This window comes from Panthera tigris, chromosome X, assembly GCF_018350195.1.
Source record: "Panthera tigris isolate Pti1 chromosome X, P.tigris_Pti1_mat1.1, whole genome shotgun sequence".
NCBI classification, from domain to species: domain Eukaryota; kingdom Metazoa; phylum Chordata; class Mammalia; order Carnivora; family Felidae; genus Panthera; species Panthera tigris.
Genome location: NC_056677.1, coordinates 75,149,029 through 75,167,649, shown reverse-complemented (window position 1 = coordinate 75,167,649; position 18,621 = coordinate 75,149,029).

Below are 18,621 nucleotides of genomic sequence, written 5' to 3'. Positions count from 1 at the left end.
AGAAATAAAACGTTTTGTGTGTGTGTGTGTGTGTGTGTGTGTGTACATACATGCAAAAATGCATGTAATGGAATATTTTTAACCTTTGAAAACAATGAAATATTGACATGTGCTAAAACATGAGTAAATCTTAAAGAAATTATGCTAAGTGAAATAAATTAAACACAAAAAGGCAAATATTGTATGATTCCATTTAAAAGAGCTACCTAGAATAGTCAATTCATAGAGGCCTGAAGTAGAATGGCGGTTGCAATGGGCTAGAGTTTGTAGGTACAAAGTGTTATCTGAGGAAGACAAAAAAGTTCTGATGATGGATGGTGGTGATATTTGCATGAAGTGAAAGAACTTAATGCCACAAAACTGTGAACTTAAAAAAGGTAAAATGGTAGGCTTTTCGTATGTATATTATATAATAATAAAAGAAACAAAAAATTTACTGTGTCTGCAAGTACAGAAAATTTATTTGATGAAAGAAAAAGTGGATATCAAAAAAAACCAATTATAAGTCTGTTTACTGTAGTTTCATAAACTTCTACTTGCAATTTGTACTAGGTGCTACTCTGATGTCTGTTTTTATAGAAAGTTTGCCAAAAATTGGTATCTAGCACTCATAGAAATACTAGACTGGTACAGAGAAAATGTACCAAGGTATATATGTTCTCTCCATGCCTACTTTATTGCAGGTTTTTATCATGAATAAATGGTGTACTTTGTCAAAGCTTTTCCTGCATCAATTGATAGGATCATATGGTTGTTATCCTTTCTTTTATTAATGTGGTGTATCACACGGATTTATTTGTGACCATTGAACCATCCATAAACACAGGAATAAATCCCACTTGACCATGGTAAATGATTACTTTAAATTTACTGTTGGATTTGATTTGCTAGTGTTTAGTTGAGAATTTTTGCATCCATGTTCATTAGGGATCTTCAGATATCTTTTTTAGTTGAGTCTTCATTTTTGGAATCAGGGAATTCTGGCCTCAGAGAATAAGTTTGGAAGTTTTCCTTCCATTTTTTTTTATGTTTTATTTATTTTTGAGACAGAGAGAGACAGAGAATGAAAGGGGGAGGGTCAGAGAGAGAGGGAGACACAGAATCTGAAACAGGCTCCAGGCTCTGAGCTGGCAGCACAGAGCCCGACGCGGGGCTCGAACCCATGGACCGTGAGATCATGACCTGAGCCTAAGTCGGACGCTCAACTGACTGAGCCACCCAGGCGCCCCTTTCCTACCATTTCTATTTTTTTTGGAATTTTTTGAAAAGATAGGTTTTAACTCCTCATTAAGTGTTTGGTAGAATTCATCCTTAAAGCCATCTGGCCCTGAACTTTTGTTTGTTAGGAGGTTTTTGATTACTGATATAATTTTTTTAAATTGATTTATTTATTTTGAGAGAGAAAGAAAGAGTGTGAACAAGGGATGGGCAGAGAGAGAGGGTGAGAAAGAATCCAAATTGTCAGCGCAGAGCCCAACGTGGGGCTTGATCTCACAAACCAGGAGATCATGATCTGAACTGAAATCAAGAATCAGACGCTTAACCCAACAGAACCACCCAGGCTCCCCTAATTACTGCCTTAATTTCTTTGTTGGTTGTCAGTCTATTCAAGTTTTCTATTTCTTCCTGTTTCAGTTTTGGTAATTTATGTGTTTGTAGAATTTTATCAATTTCTTCCCGATGATTTGGTAGTATATAAGTTTTCATAACATTCTTTTATAATTGCATTTCTGTCATGTTGGTTGTTACTTCTCCTCTCTGTTGTGATTCTATTTATTTGAGTCCTTTTTTTCTTTTCCTTCTGTTAAGTCTGGCTAGGGGGTCATCAATTTTATTAATTTTTCTCAAAGAACCAGCTCCTGATTTCATTGTTATTTTTTATTTCATTTCATTTTTTAGTTTCTATATCATACTTGCATCTTCATAATAAATTCCATTCAATCATGGTGAACAGGCTTATTTCAGGGCTTTCTATTATGTTCCCTTGGTCTATGTGTATAGTTTTTGTGCCAATTTCATGTTATTTTGATTACTATAGCCTTATAATATGTCTTGAAATCTGGAATTCTGATACTACCAGCTTTGTTTTTCTTTGTCAAAATTCATTTGGATATTCAAGGTGTTTTGTGGTTCCATAAAAGTTATTTTTCCTTATTCTGTGAACAATGCTGTTAGTATTATGTGATAGGGATTGCATTAAATCTGTAGATTGCTTTGGGTGGTATGGACATTTTAACGGTACTAATTACTTAAGTCCATGAGCATGGAATATTATTCAATTTATATTGTCTTCAATTTCTTTTTATTTGTAATGTGATTGTGTTTTGTATTAATTTTTATTTTTAAATATAATTTACTGTCAAGTTGGCTAACATACAGTGCATACAGTGTGTTCTTGGTTTTGAGGGTGGATTCCCATGATTCATCGTTTACATACAAAACCCAGTTCTCATCCCAACAAGTGCTTTAATCAATGCCCATCACCCATTTTTCCTTCTTCTCCACACCCCCATCAACCCTCAGTTTGATCTCTGTACTTAAGAGTCTTTTATGGTTTGCCTTCTTCCCTCACTGTTTGTAGCTATCTTTTCTCCTTCCCTCCTCCATGGTCTTCTGTTAAGCTTCTCAAATTCCAGATGAGTGAAAACATATGACATTTTTCTTTCTTTTATTGACTTATTTCACTTAGCATAATACCCTCCAGTTCTATCCACATTTCTGCAAATGGAAGGATTTCATTCTTTCTCATTGCCAAGTAGTATTTAATTGTATATATAAACCACATCTTCTTTATCCATTCATCATTTGATGGATACTTAGGCTGTTTCCATAATTTGGCTATTGTTGAAAGTGCTGCTATAAACATTGGGGTACATGTGCCCCTATGAATCAGCACTCGTGTATCCTTTGGATAAATTCCTAGTAGTACTATTGCTGGGTCATAAGGTAGTTCTATTTTTAATTTTTTGAGGAAACTCCACACTGTTTTCCAGAGTGGCTGCACCAGTTTCCATTCCCACCAACAATGCAAGAGGGTTCCCATTTCTCTGAATCCTTGCCAGCATCTGTTGTTTCCTGAGTTGTTAAATTTAGACACTCTGACAGGTGTGAGGTGCTATCTCAATGTGGTTTTGATTTGTATTTCCCTGATGATGAGTGATGTTGAGTATTTTTTCATGTGTCTGTTCGCCATCTGGATGGCTTCTTTGGAAAAGTGTCTATTCATGTCTTCTGTCCGTTTCTCCACTGGATTATTTGCTTTTCCGGTGTTGAGTTTGGTATGTTCTTTATAGATTTTGTATACTAACCCTTTATCCGATATGTCATTTGCAAATATCTTCTCCCATTCCATCAGTTCCCTTTTAGTTTTGTTGATTGCTTCCTTTGCAATGCAAAAGCTTTTAATCTTGATGAGGTCCCAATAGTTCATTTTTGCTTTTATTTCCCTTGCCTTTGGATACATGCCAAGCAAGAAATTGCTGCAGCTGAGGTCAAAGACATTGTTGCCTGTTTTCTCCTCTAGGGTTTTTATAGTTTCCTGTCTCACATTTAGGTCTTTCATCCATTTTGAGTTTATTTTTGTGGATGGTGTAAGAAAGTGGTGCAGCCGTTCAGTTCTCCCAGCACCATTTGCTAAAGAGATATTTTCCCCCCTTGGATACTCTTTCCTGCTTTGTCAAAGATTAGTTGGTCATACATTTGTGGGTCCAATTCTGGGTTATCTTTTCTATTCCATTGGTCTATGTGTCTGTTTTTGTGCCAATACCATACTGTCTTGAGGATAACAGCTTTGTAGTAGAGGCCAGGGTCTGGGATTGTGATGTCTCCTGATTTGGTTTTCTTTTTCAACATTGGTTTGGCTATTCAGGGTGTTTCGTGATTCCATACAAATTTTGGGATTGCTTGCTCTAGCTTTGAGAATAATGCTGGTGCAATTTTTATTGGGATTGCATTGAATGTGTAGATTGCTTTGGGCCGTATTGACATTTTAACAATATTTGTTCTTCTACTCCATGAGTATGGAATGTTTTTCCTTTTCTTTTTGTCTTCTTCAATTTCTTTCATATGTTTTCTACAGTTTTTAACATGCAGATATTTTACATCTTTGGTTAGGTTTATTCTTAGGTATTTTACCGTTCTTGGTGCAATTGTAAATAGGATTGATTTCTTGATTTTGCTTTTTGTTGAGTCACTATTGGTGTATAGAAATTCAACTGACACCTGTACATTATTTTTGTATCCTGTGACTTTGCTGAATTCATGTATCAGTTCTAGTAGATTTTTGGTGGAATCTTTCAGGTTTTCCATGTAGAATATCATGTCATCTGCAAAAAGTGAAAGTTTGACTTTGCAAATTTAGGTGCCTTTTATTTAATTTTGTTGCCTGATTGCTGACTTCCAACAGTATGTTAAACAACAGTGGTGAGAGTGGACGTCCCTGTCGTGTTCCTGATATCAGGGGGAAAGCTCTCAGTTTTTTCCCATCGAGGATGATATTAGCTGTGGGCTTTTCATATATGCGGTTTATGATGTTCTATTCTGACTTTCTTGAGGGTTTTTAATAAGAAACAATGCTGTATTTTCTCAAAAGTTTTTTTTATGCATCTATTGAGAGAATCATGTAATTCTTATCCTTTCTTTTATTAATGTGATGCATCACATTGATTGATTTGCAAATGTTGAACCAGCCCTGAAGCTCAGGAATGAATCCCACTTGATCACGGTGAGTAATTCTTTTAATATGCTGTTGAATTTGATTTCCTAGTATCTCGTTAAGAATTTTTGCATCCATGTTCATCACAGATATTGGCCTGAAATTCTCCTTTTACTGGGGTCACTGTATGGTTTGGGAATCAAAAGTAATGCTGGCTTGATAGAATGAGTCCAGAAACATTCCGTCCATTTCTATTTTTTGGAACAGCTTAAGAAGGCTAGGTATTAACTCTAGTTTAAATGTCTGGTAGAATTCCCCTAGGAAGCCATCTGGCCTAGGATTCTTATTTGTTGGGAGATTTTTGAAAACTGAATCAATTTACTCACTAGTTATGAGTCTGTTCAAATTTTCTATTTCTTCCTGTTTGAGTTTTGGTAATGTATGGGTGTCTAGGAATTTGTCATTTTTTTCCAGGTTGTCCAGTTTGTCGGCATATAATTTTTCATAGTATTCTCTCATAATTATTTGTATTTCTGTGGTGTTGGTTGTGATATGTCCTTTTTTATTTGTCATTTTACCAATTTGGGTCCTGTCTCTATTCTTTTGGAGAAGTCTGGCTAGAGGATTATCAATTTTGTTTATTTTTTTCAAAAAACCAGCTCTTAGATTCATTGATCTGTTCTACTGTTTTTTTTTTATTCTATCTTTTTTATTTCTGCTCTAATCTTTATTATTTCTCTTTTGCTGCTGGCCTTGGTGTTTCCTTGCTGTTCTGCTTCTAGTTCCTTTAAATGTGCTGTTAGATTTTGTATTTGGGATTTTTCTTGTTTCTTGAGATAACCCTGGATGGCAATGTATTTTCCTCTTAGAACTGCCTTTGCTGCATCCCAAAGGGTTTGGACTGTCGTGTTTTCATTTTCATTTGCTTCCCTATATTTTTAAATTTCTTTTTTAGTTGTCTGGTTGACCCATTCATTCGTTAGTAGGATGTTCCTTGATCTCCATGAATTTGGAGGTTTTCCAAACTTTTTCTTGTGGTTGATTTCAAGTTTCTTAGCATTGTGATCTGAAAATTTGCATGATATTATCTCAATTATTTTATATTTATTGAGGACTGTTTTGTGACCCGGTATGTGATCTGTCTTGGAGAATGTTCCATGTGCACTCAAGAAGACTGTGTATTCTGCTGCTTTTGGATGAAAAGTTGTGAATATATCTGTCAAATCCATCTGGTCCAGTGTATCATTCAAGGCCATTGTTTTTTTTTTTACTCATTTTCTGCCTAGATGATCTGTCCATTTTTGTCAGTGGAGTATTAAAGTCATTTGTTGTTACCATATTCTTATCTGTAAGATTGCTTATATTTGTGATTAATTTATATATTTGAGGTTTTCCAAGTTGTGTGCACAAGCATTCATAATTGTTAGCTCTTCTTGATGTATAGACACTGTAATTATGATATGCCCATCTTTGTCTCTTGTTACAGCCTTTAGTTAAAAATCTAGTTTGTCTGATATAGGTGTGGCTACTCCAGCTTTCTTTTGACTTCCAGTAACATGATAGATGGTTCTCCATCCCCTCACTTTCAATATGGTGTCCTCAGGTCTAAAATGGGTCTCTTGTAGACAGCATATAGATGGATATTTTTTTATCCATTCTGATACTGTATGTCTTTTGATTGGAGCACTTAGTCCATTTACATTCAGCACTATTATTAAAAGATACAGATTTAGTGTCATTGTGTTATCTGTAGGTTTCATGCTTGTGGTGATGTCTCTGAGCATTCCACTCACAGAGTTCCCCTTAGGATCTTTTGCAGAACTAGTTTAGTGGTCATGAGCTCCTTCAGTTTTTGTTTGTCTGGGAAAACTTTATCTCTCTTCCCTTCTTTTCTGAATGACAGCCTTGCTGGATAAAGGATTCTTGGCTGCATATTGTTCCTATTCAGAACATTGAATATTTCCTGCAAATCTCTTCTGACCTGCCAAGATTCAGTGGACAGGTCTACTACTACCTTTACGTGTCCGCCCTTATAGGTTAAAGCCAGTTTGTCTCTAGCTGCTTTCAGAATACTCTTTTTATTTTTGTTTTTTTCCAGTTTCACTATAATATGTCATGGAGAAGACGTATTTTTGTTACATATGAGGGCGTTTTTTTGTTTCCTGGATTTGGATGTCTGTTTACTTCCCCAGATTGGGATAAGTTCTCATATATAATTTGTTTAATTAACCTTCTCCCCCTTTCTCTCTTCTTCTTCTGGAACTCCTATGATATGGATTTTATTATGTTTCATTTAATCACTTAGTTCTCTAATTGCCCCTTCCTGGTGTAGAATTTTTTTATCCCTCTTTTTCTCTGCTTCATATTTTCCCATAATTTTATCTTCTATTTCAATTATTCTCCCCTCTGCCTCTTCCATCCTCACTGTCACCACATCTAGTTTATTTTGCACATCATTTACAACATTTCTTAATTCCTTGTGACTATTTTTTAGTTCCTTGATCTCTGCAGCAATAGATTCTTTGCAGTCTTATATGTTTTTTTCAAGCCCAGCAATAATCTGATGACTATTATTCTAAATTCTTGTTCAGTTATATTGTTTAAATATGTTTTGATCAATCCTTTAGCTGTCACCTCTTCCTGGAATTTCTTTTGAGGAAAGCACTAATATATTAAAGAGGGGTCGTACACTGTCCAGGGCATGGCCCTTCATGAGGTTTTTTTTAGAGTGTTTTACATGCTTTCCATTGTTGCAACTCTGGTTGTTTTATCTCCCTACTCATAGTGGTGGTTTGGACTCTCTACCAGGTGTGCTTTGATTTGTTCATTGAAGTAACCCTGGAAAAAAATATTAAAAGAAGTGTGGTGGTGGTGGTGGTGGAAAAAGCTTTATTCCACACAAAGAGAGAAATGACAGGGATGGGGGAAAAAGAAAAGAAAAGAAAATTGACCTGGAAGAGAAACTATATGGCTTAACAAAGAGAGAGAGAGAAAGGAAAAAAAAAGAGATACAGAACAGGTGCAAAGAGTATAGATTAAATATGTCCGCTTAAACAAACCAATGACCAGAATAACCAGATTAGTGAAGGGAATAAATAGGAGGAAGAAATATGTCTATAATATATATATTGTAGACATATATAGGAATATATATGTGCATGTGTGTGTATATCTATATATCTATATATCTATATATATATCTATATATATACACACATATATAGGAATATATGTGTGTGTGTGTATATATATATATATACACACATACATATATAGGAATATATATATGTGTGTGTGTGTGTGTGTGTGTGTATGAATTGGCCAAGAATTAAATCAGAAAATGCAAAAAAAAAAAACCTGGGTGCCTTGGAACTGGTGGCTGCACTGGTCTGGAAGAGGGGCTGTCTTGTTGGTCAGCATCAATCTTGCTTGGGTATATACACAGTTACCAGGTGCAGAGGGGTTTGGTGTAGGCGGGTTCCACCTCCAGTGTGAGCCCCTTGTCAATTCCCTGATGCCCCACCTTGTTGGTGATGGGGAGAAAAATGGCGACACCCTAGTCTCTCCTCCCTGGACTGAGTGTCCCAAACCACACTGTTTAGGCCATCCTAACAGTGCTGTGTGGGCACAGGCAGGCCATTTTTTTTTCCTCTTTGCAGTCTCAGGCACCTTCCTGACCCCTGGCTGGGATTCAAACCCCAATTTCCAAAAGGATCTTGCTCTCTGTGCCAGAGTTCCAGGGAAGTCCTGCAATGCCCTGCCAGTAAAGGGCTTCTGTCTGGCAGGCACAGACAAGGTTCTTTGTCCTTGGAATGGTTATATACCTTCTCCCACAGCATTCAAGGGAGGGGATTGTTTTCTCCCACTGTGGATAGTTACTGCGCCCAGGGCTGGCCCCTCTCCTCTCCAGGTGTGTGAACAAGGCAGCTGGCCCCAGTCCTGAGAAAGTCCCATAGTTAGAAATTGGATCTTTCTCCATTTTTTCCAATCCCCTGTTTGTGGTTTTTCTCTTGTCCAATACAATCCTACACTTCCACAGCCTCTCTTTCTCTTCCTTTTGTCTTTCCGCAGAAAGGGATCCCTGCCCTCCATGCCTACACTGCCCATTGTATCTCTTCCAATTGGCAATCACATGCCTATGGCCTGCCAAGTTGTCCCCATAGGCCCCTAGAGACGTCTCTGTCACCCTGCAGCCTGGACTCTTGGAATTCCAAGTCCTCTGGCCTGAACCCTTCTGTGTTTGAGGGATGAGGGAACTTCAGTTCCCCCTGCTTATCTGCCACATTGACCACTCTCCTTCAATTTCTTTTATAAATGTTATAATTTTCAGAATACAGATTTTTCACCTCCTTGCTTAAAATTAATCCTGAATATTTTATTGTATTTGGTGCAATTGCAAATAAAATCGTTTATTAATTAATTTGGAAATTAATTTATTTTTTTATCTTTTTAAGTGTATTTATTTTGAGAGAGAGAGCATTTATTTTGAGAGAATGGGGGAGGGGCAAAGAGAGAGGGAGAGAGAGAATCCCAAGCAGGTTCCACGCTGTCAACGAAAAGCCCAATGTAGGGCTCAATTTCAGAAACCATGAGATCATGATCTGAACTGAGATCAAGGGTCAGATGCTTAACCAACTAAGCCCCGAGGTGCCCCTCTTTTTTTACTTTCTTAATATTGTATAGAAACACTACTGAATTATGGGTATTAATTTTGAGTATTGCAACTTTAATGAATTCATTTATTACTTGTATAATTTTTGGTATGTTCTTCAGTATTTTCTATGTATAGTACTATGTTACCTGTAATTAGTGGTAGTTTAACATCTTTACCAATAGAGATGCCTCTTGTTTTATTTGCTTGTCTGATTGCTGTGACAAGGACTTCAAGTTCAATGTTGAATAAAAGAGGCAAAAGTGGACATCCTTGTCTCGTTCTTAATCTTGGATGAAAAGTTCTCAGTTTTTCACGAGTGAATATGATGTTAGCTGTGGGTTTTTCATATATGGCCTTTATTATGTTGAGATATGTTCCCTCTATGCCCACTTTGTTGAGAGTTTTTATCATAAACAGATGTTAACCTTTGTCAAATGATTTTTCTGCATCTATTGAGATTATCATAATTTTATCATTTGTTTTGTTCATATGGTGTATCATAGTGTTTGATTTGCAAATATTGATCAATACTTGCATCCTCATAATAAATGTCATTTGATCATGGTGAATAATTCTTTTAAAATATTGTTGAACGTGGCTTGCTAAAATTTGCTAAAAGTTTTGTGTCAATGTTCATCACGGATATTGGCCCGCAGTTTTCTATTTTTTGTGATGTCTTTGGTTTTGGTATCGGGGTAATGCTGGCTTTGTAGAATTCACTTGGAAGCTTTTCTTTCTCTTTTATTTTTTGAAATAGTTTGAGGAAAATGGGTATTGACTCCTCTTTAAATGTTTGGGAGAATACACCTGTGAATCCATCCAGTCCTGAATTTTTATTATTTGGTAGTGGTTTGATTACTGATCCATTTTTGTTCCTAGTAACTGCTCTGTTCAGATTTCCTATTTCTTCTTGAGTAGGTTTTAGAAGGTTGTATGTTTCTACAATGTATCCATTTATTCTAGGTTGTCTAATACATTGGCATGTAATTCCTTAGAGTATTTTTTATAACCCTTTGTAGCTCTGTGGTGTCTGCTGTTACCTCTTTTTTATTTCTTATTTATTTGAGCACTCTCTCATTTTCTTGATGTGTCTGGCTAGGAGGTTATCAATTTTATTTATCTTTCCAAAAAACCAGCTCTTGATTTCATCATTTTTTCTATTTTTTCTGTTTTATCTCTATGTCATTTATTTCTGCTCTTCTCTTTATTTTTTCTTTCCTTCTATTCACTTTGGGTTTTGTTCTTCTTCTTTCTAGTTCCTTTAGTGTAATGTTAGATCATTTATTTTCTTTCTTTTTTTCTTGAAATAAGCTTGTATAGCTATATATTTCTCTCTTAGAACTGCTTTCACTGCTTCCCAAAGATTTTGGAACATTGTGTTTTCATTTTCATTTGTCTCCATGTATTTTTTTTTTTGTTTCTTATTTTATTTCTTTGCTTACCCATTGGTTGTTCAGTATCATGTTGTTTAGCCTCAATTTGTTTGTGCTTTTTTTCCCCATTTTTCTTGTGATTTCTACTTTCATACTGTTGTGGTCAGAAAAAAATGCAAGACTTTATTGTTTGTTCTTAAATTTATTGAGGCTATTTTTGTAGCCTAATATGTGATACATTTTGGAGAATATTGCTTGCATGCTTATAAAGAAAGTGCATTCTATTGTTTTGGATGGATTGTTTTGTTTATGTTTGTTATGTCTATCTAGTCTGATGTGTCATTTATTTTTTTTTAATTTTTTTTAACGTTTATTTATTTTTGAGACAGAGAGAGACAGAGCATGAATGGGGGAGGGGCAGAGAGAGAGGGAGACACAGAATCGGAAGCAGGCTCCAGGCTCTGAGCCATCAGCCCAGAGCCCGATGCGGGGCTCGAACTCACGGACCGCGAGATCATGACCTGAGCTGAAGTCGGACGCCCAACCGACTGAGCCACCCAGGCGCCCGTGATGTGTCATTTAAAGATATTGTTTCTTTACTGACTTTCTGTCTGCATGATCTATGTAAGTACGGTGTTAAAGTTACCTACTGTAATTTTATTATGATAATTTCTCTATTTATGTTCATCAATATTTTATTTGTGGAGTTAGATATTCCACTATTGGTAGTGTAGATATTTACAAGTGACATATTCTCTTGTTGGAGTGACCCTTTATTATTTTATTTTATTTTATTTTATTTTTTAAATTTATTTTTATTTATTTATTTTTGAGAGAGAGAGACAGTGAGACAGAGTGTGAGTGGGGGAGGAACAGAGAGACACACACACAGAATCCGAAGCAGGATCCAGGCTCTGAGCTGTCAGCACAGAGACCAATGCAGGGCTTGAACTCATGAACCACAAGATCATGAGCTGGGCTGTAGTCAAAGGCTTAACCCACTGAGCCACCCAGGTGCCCCAGATCCCTTTATTATTATGTAATGCCCTTGTTTGTCTCTTGTTACAGTCTTTGCTTTAGAGTCTACTGTGTATCATATAATATTGCTACCCAAGATTTCTTTTTGCTTCCATTTGCATAGAAAATGTTTTTCCCATCTTTTCATGTTCAGTTTGCATGTGTCTTTGGGCTTGAAGTAAATGTCTTGGAGACAGAATATAGATGGGTTTTTTTTTTATCCATTCTGCCACCCTATGTCTTTTGATCGGAGAATTTAGGCCATTTACATTTAAATTAATTATTGATAAGTATGTATTCATTGCCATTTGCATTAGAATGCAAGGTAAGTAATCAAAACTCCAAGTATATCTGTGGAGCTCAAGAGCAAAGGAAACATATGCAACTATTCTAGTTAAGTTCTGAAGTCAGTAAGACATCAAAGTTTGATATGATTTACATCATACAGGAAGAGCTATGTACATCTTCATTGTGAATCTAGACCAGTGTTCATAAAATTAAATGCATACAAGGACATGTTGAGTAATAAGAATGAGTGAGTTGAGCTTGCTTTAGGCACTAAAGTGTATAACTCTATGCTAAATTTAAATATATGCTTCATCTAAAGTAGAAGTAGCTACTCAGATTCAGTCAGCTGTTGTCAGACATATTTGGTATTGCCCATGTTTCAATTGTATCAAAGAAGCCTGAAATCTGTTTTCTAATGTCAAATATCCCAATTTTTATAACACAATGTAAACCAAACAAATGGGCCAGATGTGACTCATGGTCCACTAGTGAGCAACCTCTGTTTTAGGGAAAATGGCCTAAGATAGTCTTAGAATATTTTGTGCCAAGGTGTGACAAGAAACAATCTTGATAGCAACACAGACATGACACAAACTGATCTGAAGAAAACTTGTGGTGAAGAGCTTCCAAGAATGCAATTGTGACCTACATGTTCTAATAGTGATATTGAATGTCTCAACAGATTCAAACATGGTAAGATGGTAAGAAATTTTTTTCCTTATATGCTTTGTCAACAAGAACTGTATAGAACTTACACATAACTTAAATAAGGGAATAAAAAATTTAAAATTTACTGAAGATAGTAATTAATAGTGTCTATATATATATATATTTTTTCTCATATTGAGTACCATGTTCTATCAAAAAGTGAATGGAGACTTGGTGCTTCAAGATGGCAGACTGAGACATGCTGAAATCTGTCATGTTTCACCTACATGTAAAGAAAAATTTTAGAATTCAGATATTATAAAAATGATATCTGGCATGCATATGTTTGTACTTGAATAAAAGTAAAATCTCTGTGGAGCATATGATGAAACATTATTAGCAAACTGAAGCATAAAGGGTGCTATATAGACATTATTACTATGACTACTATGGGAAACAAACACAGTCACTAAAACACCAACACAATCTAGAATATGTACAAGAAGTTTATGTCACAAAAAAAAGAATCCAAATTCTACCAACAAACAACTAAGTAAAACTAACCTTATGAAATAAAGTCCCTAAACTAAACAAATGGCAAAATTGAGGATATATGTCAAAAGAAGACCTTGCAATTAGTGATCTTAATGTCACCATGAAAATGTAGGAACTAATTTTTGAAACAACAAGACATGGTTAAGAAAATATAGAAAAACAATTACAGACCTTTAAAAAAATTGAATTAAAATATCAATAAATGGGCTGAATAAGAGATAAGAGCCCCACCCTTTCCTCCCAATGAGGAACTGTTACTGGACCAGTTGAGAGCCATAAGCCAACCATCCACATGGAGACCAATCTACAACTAGTTTGGTTGACCTATACACCAACAAATTACAACACCTATAGAAATGGTTGAATTCTTAGAAACATATAGTCTTTTAAGACTAAATTATGAAGTAGAAGAAAATCTGAATAGACTGATTACTACTAAGAAGATTGAATTATTAAATTAAAAACCCCCAACACACACATGCACACACACACACACACAAAAGATACAAATAGCTTAAAAGATCAATTCTACCACATAATTAAAAAATATTTAACTCCCATAATATTCAAATTGTTCTGAAAAATCAAAGAGGAAGCAACATCTCAAAATCCATTTTATGGGGCTGGCATTATCCTCATACCGAAAGCAGACAAAGTCACTGCCAAAAGAAAAATCACGGATCAACATCCATGATGAACACAGATGCAAACAAAAGACAACAAAGCAGAAACAAACAAACAAACAAAACCAAAGACAAAGAAACTTCAACAAAATATTAAGAAGCTAAATTAAAAAATAATTAAAATGATCATACACCATGAGCAGGTGGGATTCATTCAAGGGATGCAATGATAATTCAAAATCCACAGGTTATTCAATGAGATGCTCCACAGTAACAAAATGAAGAATAGCATAAATCCAGGAAGATGGGGAGGCAGTTAGGAGGACCCTGAGCTCACCCTATCTCACATTTACAACCAAATATCATCCATATCCAAGTCAATATATCAGAGAACAATTTGAAGACTGACAGAATAAATGCCACAACAGAATATTTGGAAGAAGCTGTAGGAAAGTCAGAAAGGCAGAAGAAGACTGCCCACAGGAAGGAGGAGCTCCAAACATAGAATGGGCAGAGAAAAGGGCCCTCACACAAGTGAACTCAACAAGAAAAACTAATTCCCATAATATTTAGATTAAAAAACCAGAGGGGCTGAATTATTTGACTTTGTAAAAACAGTGGGACTTGAAACCTGAAGTTTTAAAGGTCAGTTCACTCAGCACTGGGCAAACCAGGAATATGAGTGATAGCTGGGTGGCCACTCCTAAAGAGACAACAGCCTGCATGGAGAGGAAACATAAAAACAGCAGTTTACACAATGCCCAAGGAAAATGGTAAACATATATTTTCATACTGATTGGGGAGAATGTTGGGAGTTTTCTCCAAAATTAGAGAGCTGACAGGTACCGTTTTCCTCCCTAACTTCCCAGCATAAGCATAGAGCCACCTGTGAGAGACAGTCCTGCAACAGACACTTGCTACCTAACTGGTTAGCAGTGTGCCACACGCTAAAATTTTCCTGAGGACTTGCCCACTCCAAGCTTTCTAGCATCAGTCATGGGCTCAGGGAAAATACTGTTAGAGCCATGTGTAAGTACCACACATCTGCCTGGTACACAGCTCTGCCACACACCTTGCCTAGCTACTGGGTGTACAGGTGTACCTGTGTGCCACGTCCTGTTGCCACAGCACACCACACCCAGCTGCCCTGTCACAAAGAGCCACCACAGCCACATGAGCCTTCCCCAGCCACCAGGTTCACAGTTGCCATACTACCCTCGGTCCAGCTGCCATGCCACACACAGTGGCATGCCCCAAGGAGCTGTCACACAACAGCCATTATAGCATGCCACACCACGTCTTCCACTGCCAGGGGCCCTGGTGCACAACCCCGACCTACCAGAGCACCTCAGGGAGTCTGGCATAAGACTAGTGTCCCCTACACAGATTTTGCTAACACTGGTGTCCCACCCTTTAGTTTCCTGCTGGGCACACCCAGGCAGAGCAAGCATGCCTGGATCTCACTAATGCCACAGTGAGTAAACATAGCCACAACACCTAGAAAGTCAGTGCAGACCCCTACAGTGAAAGGAAAAGTGACTCAGACACAACAGCAGGGCACAAACAACACACATAAGATATTCTTCTGAAGTGCAAGGATCTGTTGAACAGGGGACACTGCACTATAGGGCACTCCATATGACCTCTTCTTGACAAAGTCACTACTTTCAAGGGAAGAAGACATAGATGTCTTTCTTAACACAGAGAAACAGACACAAAAAGGCAACAAAATGAAGACACAGAAAAATTTATTCAAATGAAAGAACAGGACAAGGCCAGGGCCAGAGATCGAAACAAAACAGGTATAAGTAACATGCCTGATGGAAAATTTAAACTAATCATCATAGGGATACTCACTGGACTCAAGAAAAGAGTGGAAGACATTACTGAGACACTTAACTCAGAGATAAGGAATAACACAGCACAGATAATGGGCTCAATAAAAGAAATGAGAAACTTGATGAGACACACAGCAGGATGGAAGAAGCAAAGAAACAAATTAGTGACCTAGAAGGCAGGGTAATGGAAAGTAATCAAGCTGAAAAAAAAAAGAATTATGCAAAAGAAGAATAGACTAGGTTTTAGGGTTGTTCCTTTCCTCCTTTTATTCAACATAGTATTGAAAACCCTAACCACAACAATTAGGGGGGAAAAAAGCATTCAAGTTGGTAAGGAAGAAGTAAAACTGTCGCTATTTGCAAAAAACATACCATATATAGAAATTCCCACAGACTCTACAAAAAAACAAAACAAACAAAAAAAACCTATTAAAACTTATAAATGAATGTATTAAGTCCCAGGTCACAAATTTAATACACGGAAATATGTTGTGTTACCATACACTAATAATGAATTAATAGAAAAAGAAATTAAGAAAGCAATCCCATTTACAGTTCCATGAAAAACTAAATACCTAAGAATAAATTTAGTCAAGGACGTGAAATACCTCTATTCCAAAAACCTTAAGACATTAATGAAACATAGTGAAAATGACACACATAAATGAAAACATATATGATGCTCAATGACTGGAGAAAGTAATACTGTCAAAATGTCCATACTACCCAAAGCAATCCACTGATTCAATGAAATTCCTGTAAAAATACCAATGGCATTTTTCACAGAACTAGAACAAATAATCCTAAAATTTGTATGTGATCACAAAAGGCCTCCAATAGCCAAAGAAATCTTGATAAAGAACAAAGCTGGAGATATCACACTCCCTAATTTCAAACTATACTGTAAAACTGTATCAATCAAAACTTTATTGTACTGGCACAAAAGTAGACACGTCAAAAAATAGAACAGAATAGAGAGCCCAGAAATAGGCTAGAAATTCTTATTTGGTCACTGATCTATGACAAATGAGGTAAGAGTATAAAATGGGGAAAAGACAGTCTCTTCAAAAAATGGTGCTGAAAAAACTGGACACCTACATGCAAAAGAGTAAAACTGAGTCATTTTGTTACACCATATTCAAAAATAAAATCAAAATGTATTAAAGACTTAAATGTAAGTCCTGACATCATAAAACTCCTCAAAGAAAACATGGCCAGTAAGCTCTTTCACATCAGTGTTAGGAATATTATTTTGTATGTCTCCTCAGGCAAGGGCAACAATAGCAAAAATAAACAAATGGGACTACGTCAAACTAAAAAAGTTTTTGTGCAGTGAAGGAAACCATCAACAAAACGAAAAAAAGCAACCTACAAAATTAAAGGAGATACTTGCAAATAATATATCCAATAGAAGTTTAATATCCAAAACCTATAGAGAACTTACAGAACTTAATATTAAAAAACAATTAAAAAAGAGCAGAGGACATAAATAAACATTTTTCTACAGAAGACATACAGATGGCTAACAAACACATGGAAAGTTGTTCAACATCATTAATCATCAGGGAAATGCAAATCAAAACCACAATGAGCTATCACCTCACACTTGCCAGATTGGCTATTAACATAAGACAAAAAATAGCAAGCATTGATGAGGATATGGAAAGAAGAGAATACTTGCACACTGTTAGTTGAAATGTAAATTGGTGTAGCCACTATGAAAAACAATATGGAGGTCCCTCAAAAACTTAAAACTAGAACTACCATATGATCCAGAAATTCCACGTTTAAGTATTTATTTAAAGAGAACAAAATCACCAGTTTGAAGAGAGATATGCACCCCTTTCTTTATTGCAGCATTATTTATAATACCCAAGATAAGAAAGCAACCAAAGTGTCTATTGATAGATGAATGTCTATTGATAGATGAATGGGTAAAGATAATGTGAGATCAATCATCTATCAGCCATAAAAAATAATGAGCTCTTGCCATTTGAATCAATACCACAACAATAAACCCACAAATAATCTGATTAAAATGGGCAGAGAACTAAATACATATTTTCCCAAAGAGGACATACAAATGGCCAACAGACACATGAAAAGATACTCGACATCACTAATCATCAAGGAAAAACAAGTCAAAACCACAATGAGTTATCACCTTATAACCGTCAGAATGACTAATCTCAAAACCACAAGAAATATCAAGGGTTGGTAAGGATATGGAGAAAAAGTAACCTACTTGCATGCACTGTTGGTTCAATTGTAAATTGGTATCATCACTGTGGAAACAGTATGAAAGTTTCTCAAAAAAAATTAAAAATAGAATTGCCATATGATACAGTAATTCCACTACTGGATATTTACTCAAAGAAATAAAAATACTAATTCCAAATTATATACATTTCACTATGTTTATTGCAGAATTATTTACAATAGCCAAGATATGAAAACAACTTAAGTGTACATCTTTAAATGAATGGATAAAGATGTGGTATATACATAAAGTGGAATATCACTAAGCCATACAAATGAATGATATTTAGCCATTTGCAGGAACATAGATATACCTAGAGAGTATAATGCTAAGTAAAATAAATCAGAGAATGACAAATACCATATGATTTCACTCATATGTGGAATTTAGAAACAAAACAAATGAGCAAAGGGTAAAAAAAAGACACAGATAGACAAACTAAGAAACAGACTCAACTATAGAGGACAAACTGATGGTTACCAGAGGGGAGGGAGGTGGGGGGGGAACGGGTTAAATAAGTGGTGGGGATTAAGGAGTGCACTTGTGATCCGCCATGGGTGTTGTATGGAAGTGTTGAATCGCTATATTGTACACCTGAAACCAGCATTACAGTGTATGTTAACTAAAAACTTTAAATAAAAACTAAAAAATAAAAACAAGACAACAACAACAACAAAAATGAACAAAGAACAAAAGAGTCAAACAGAAAAA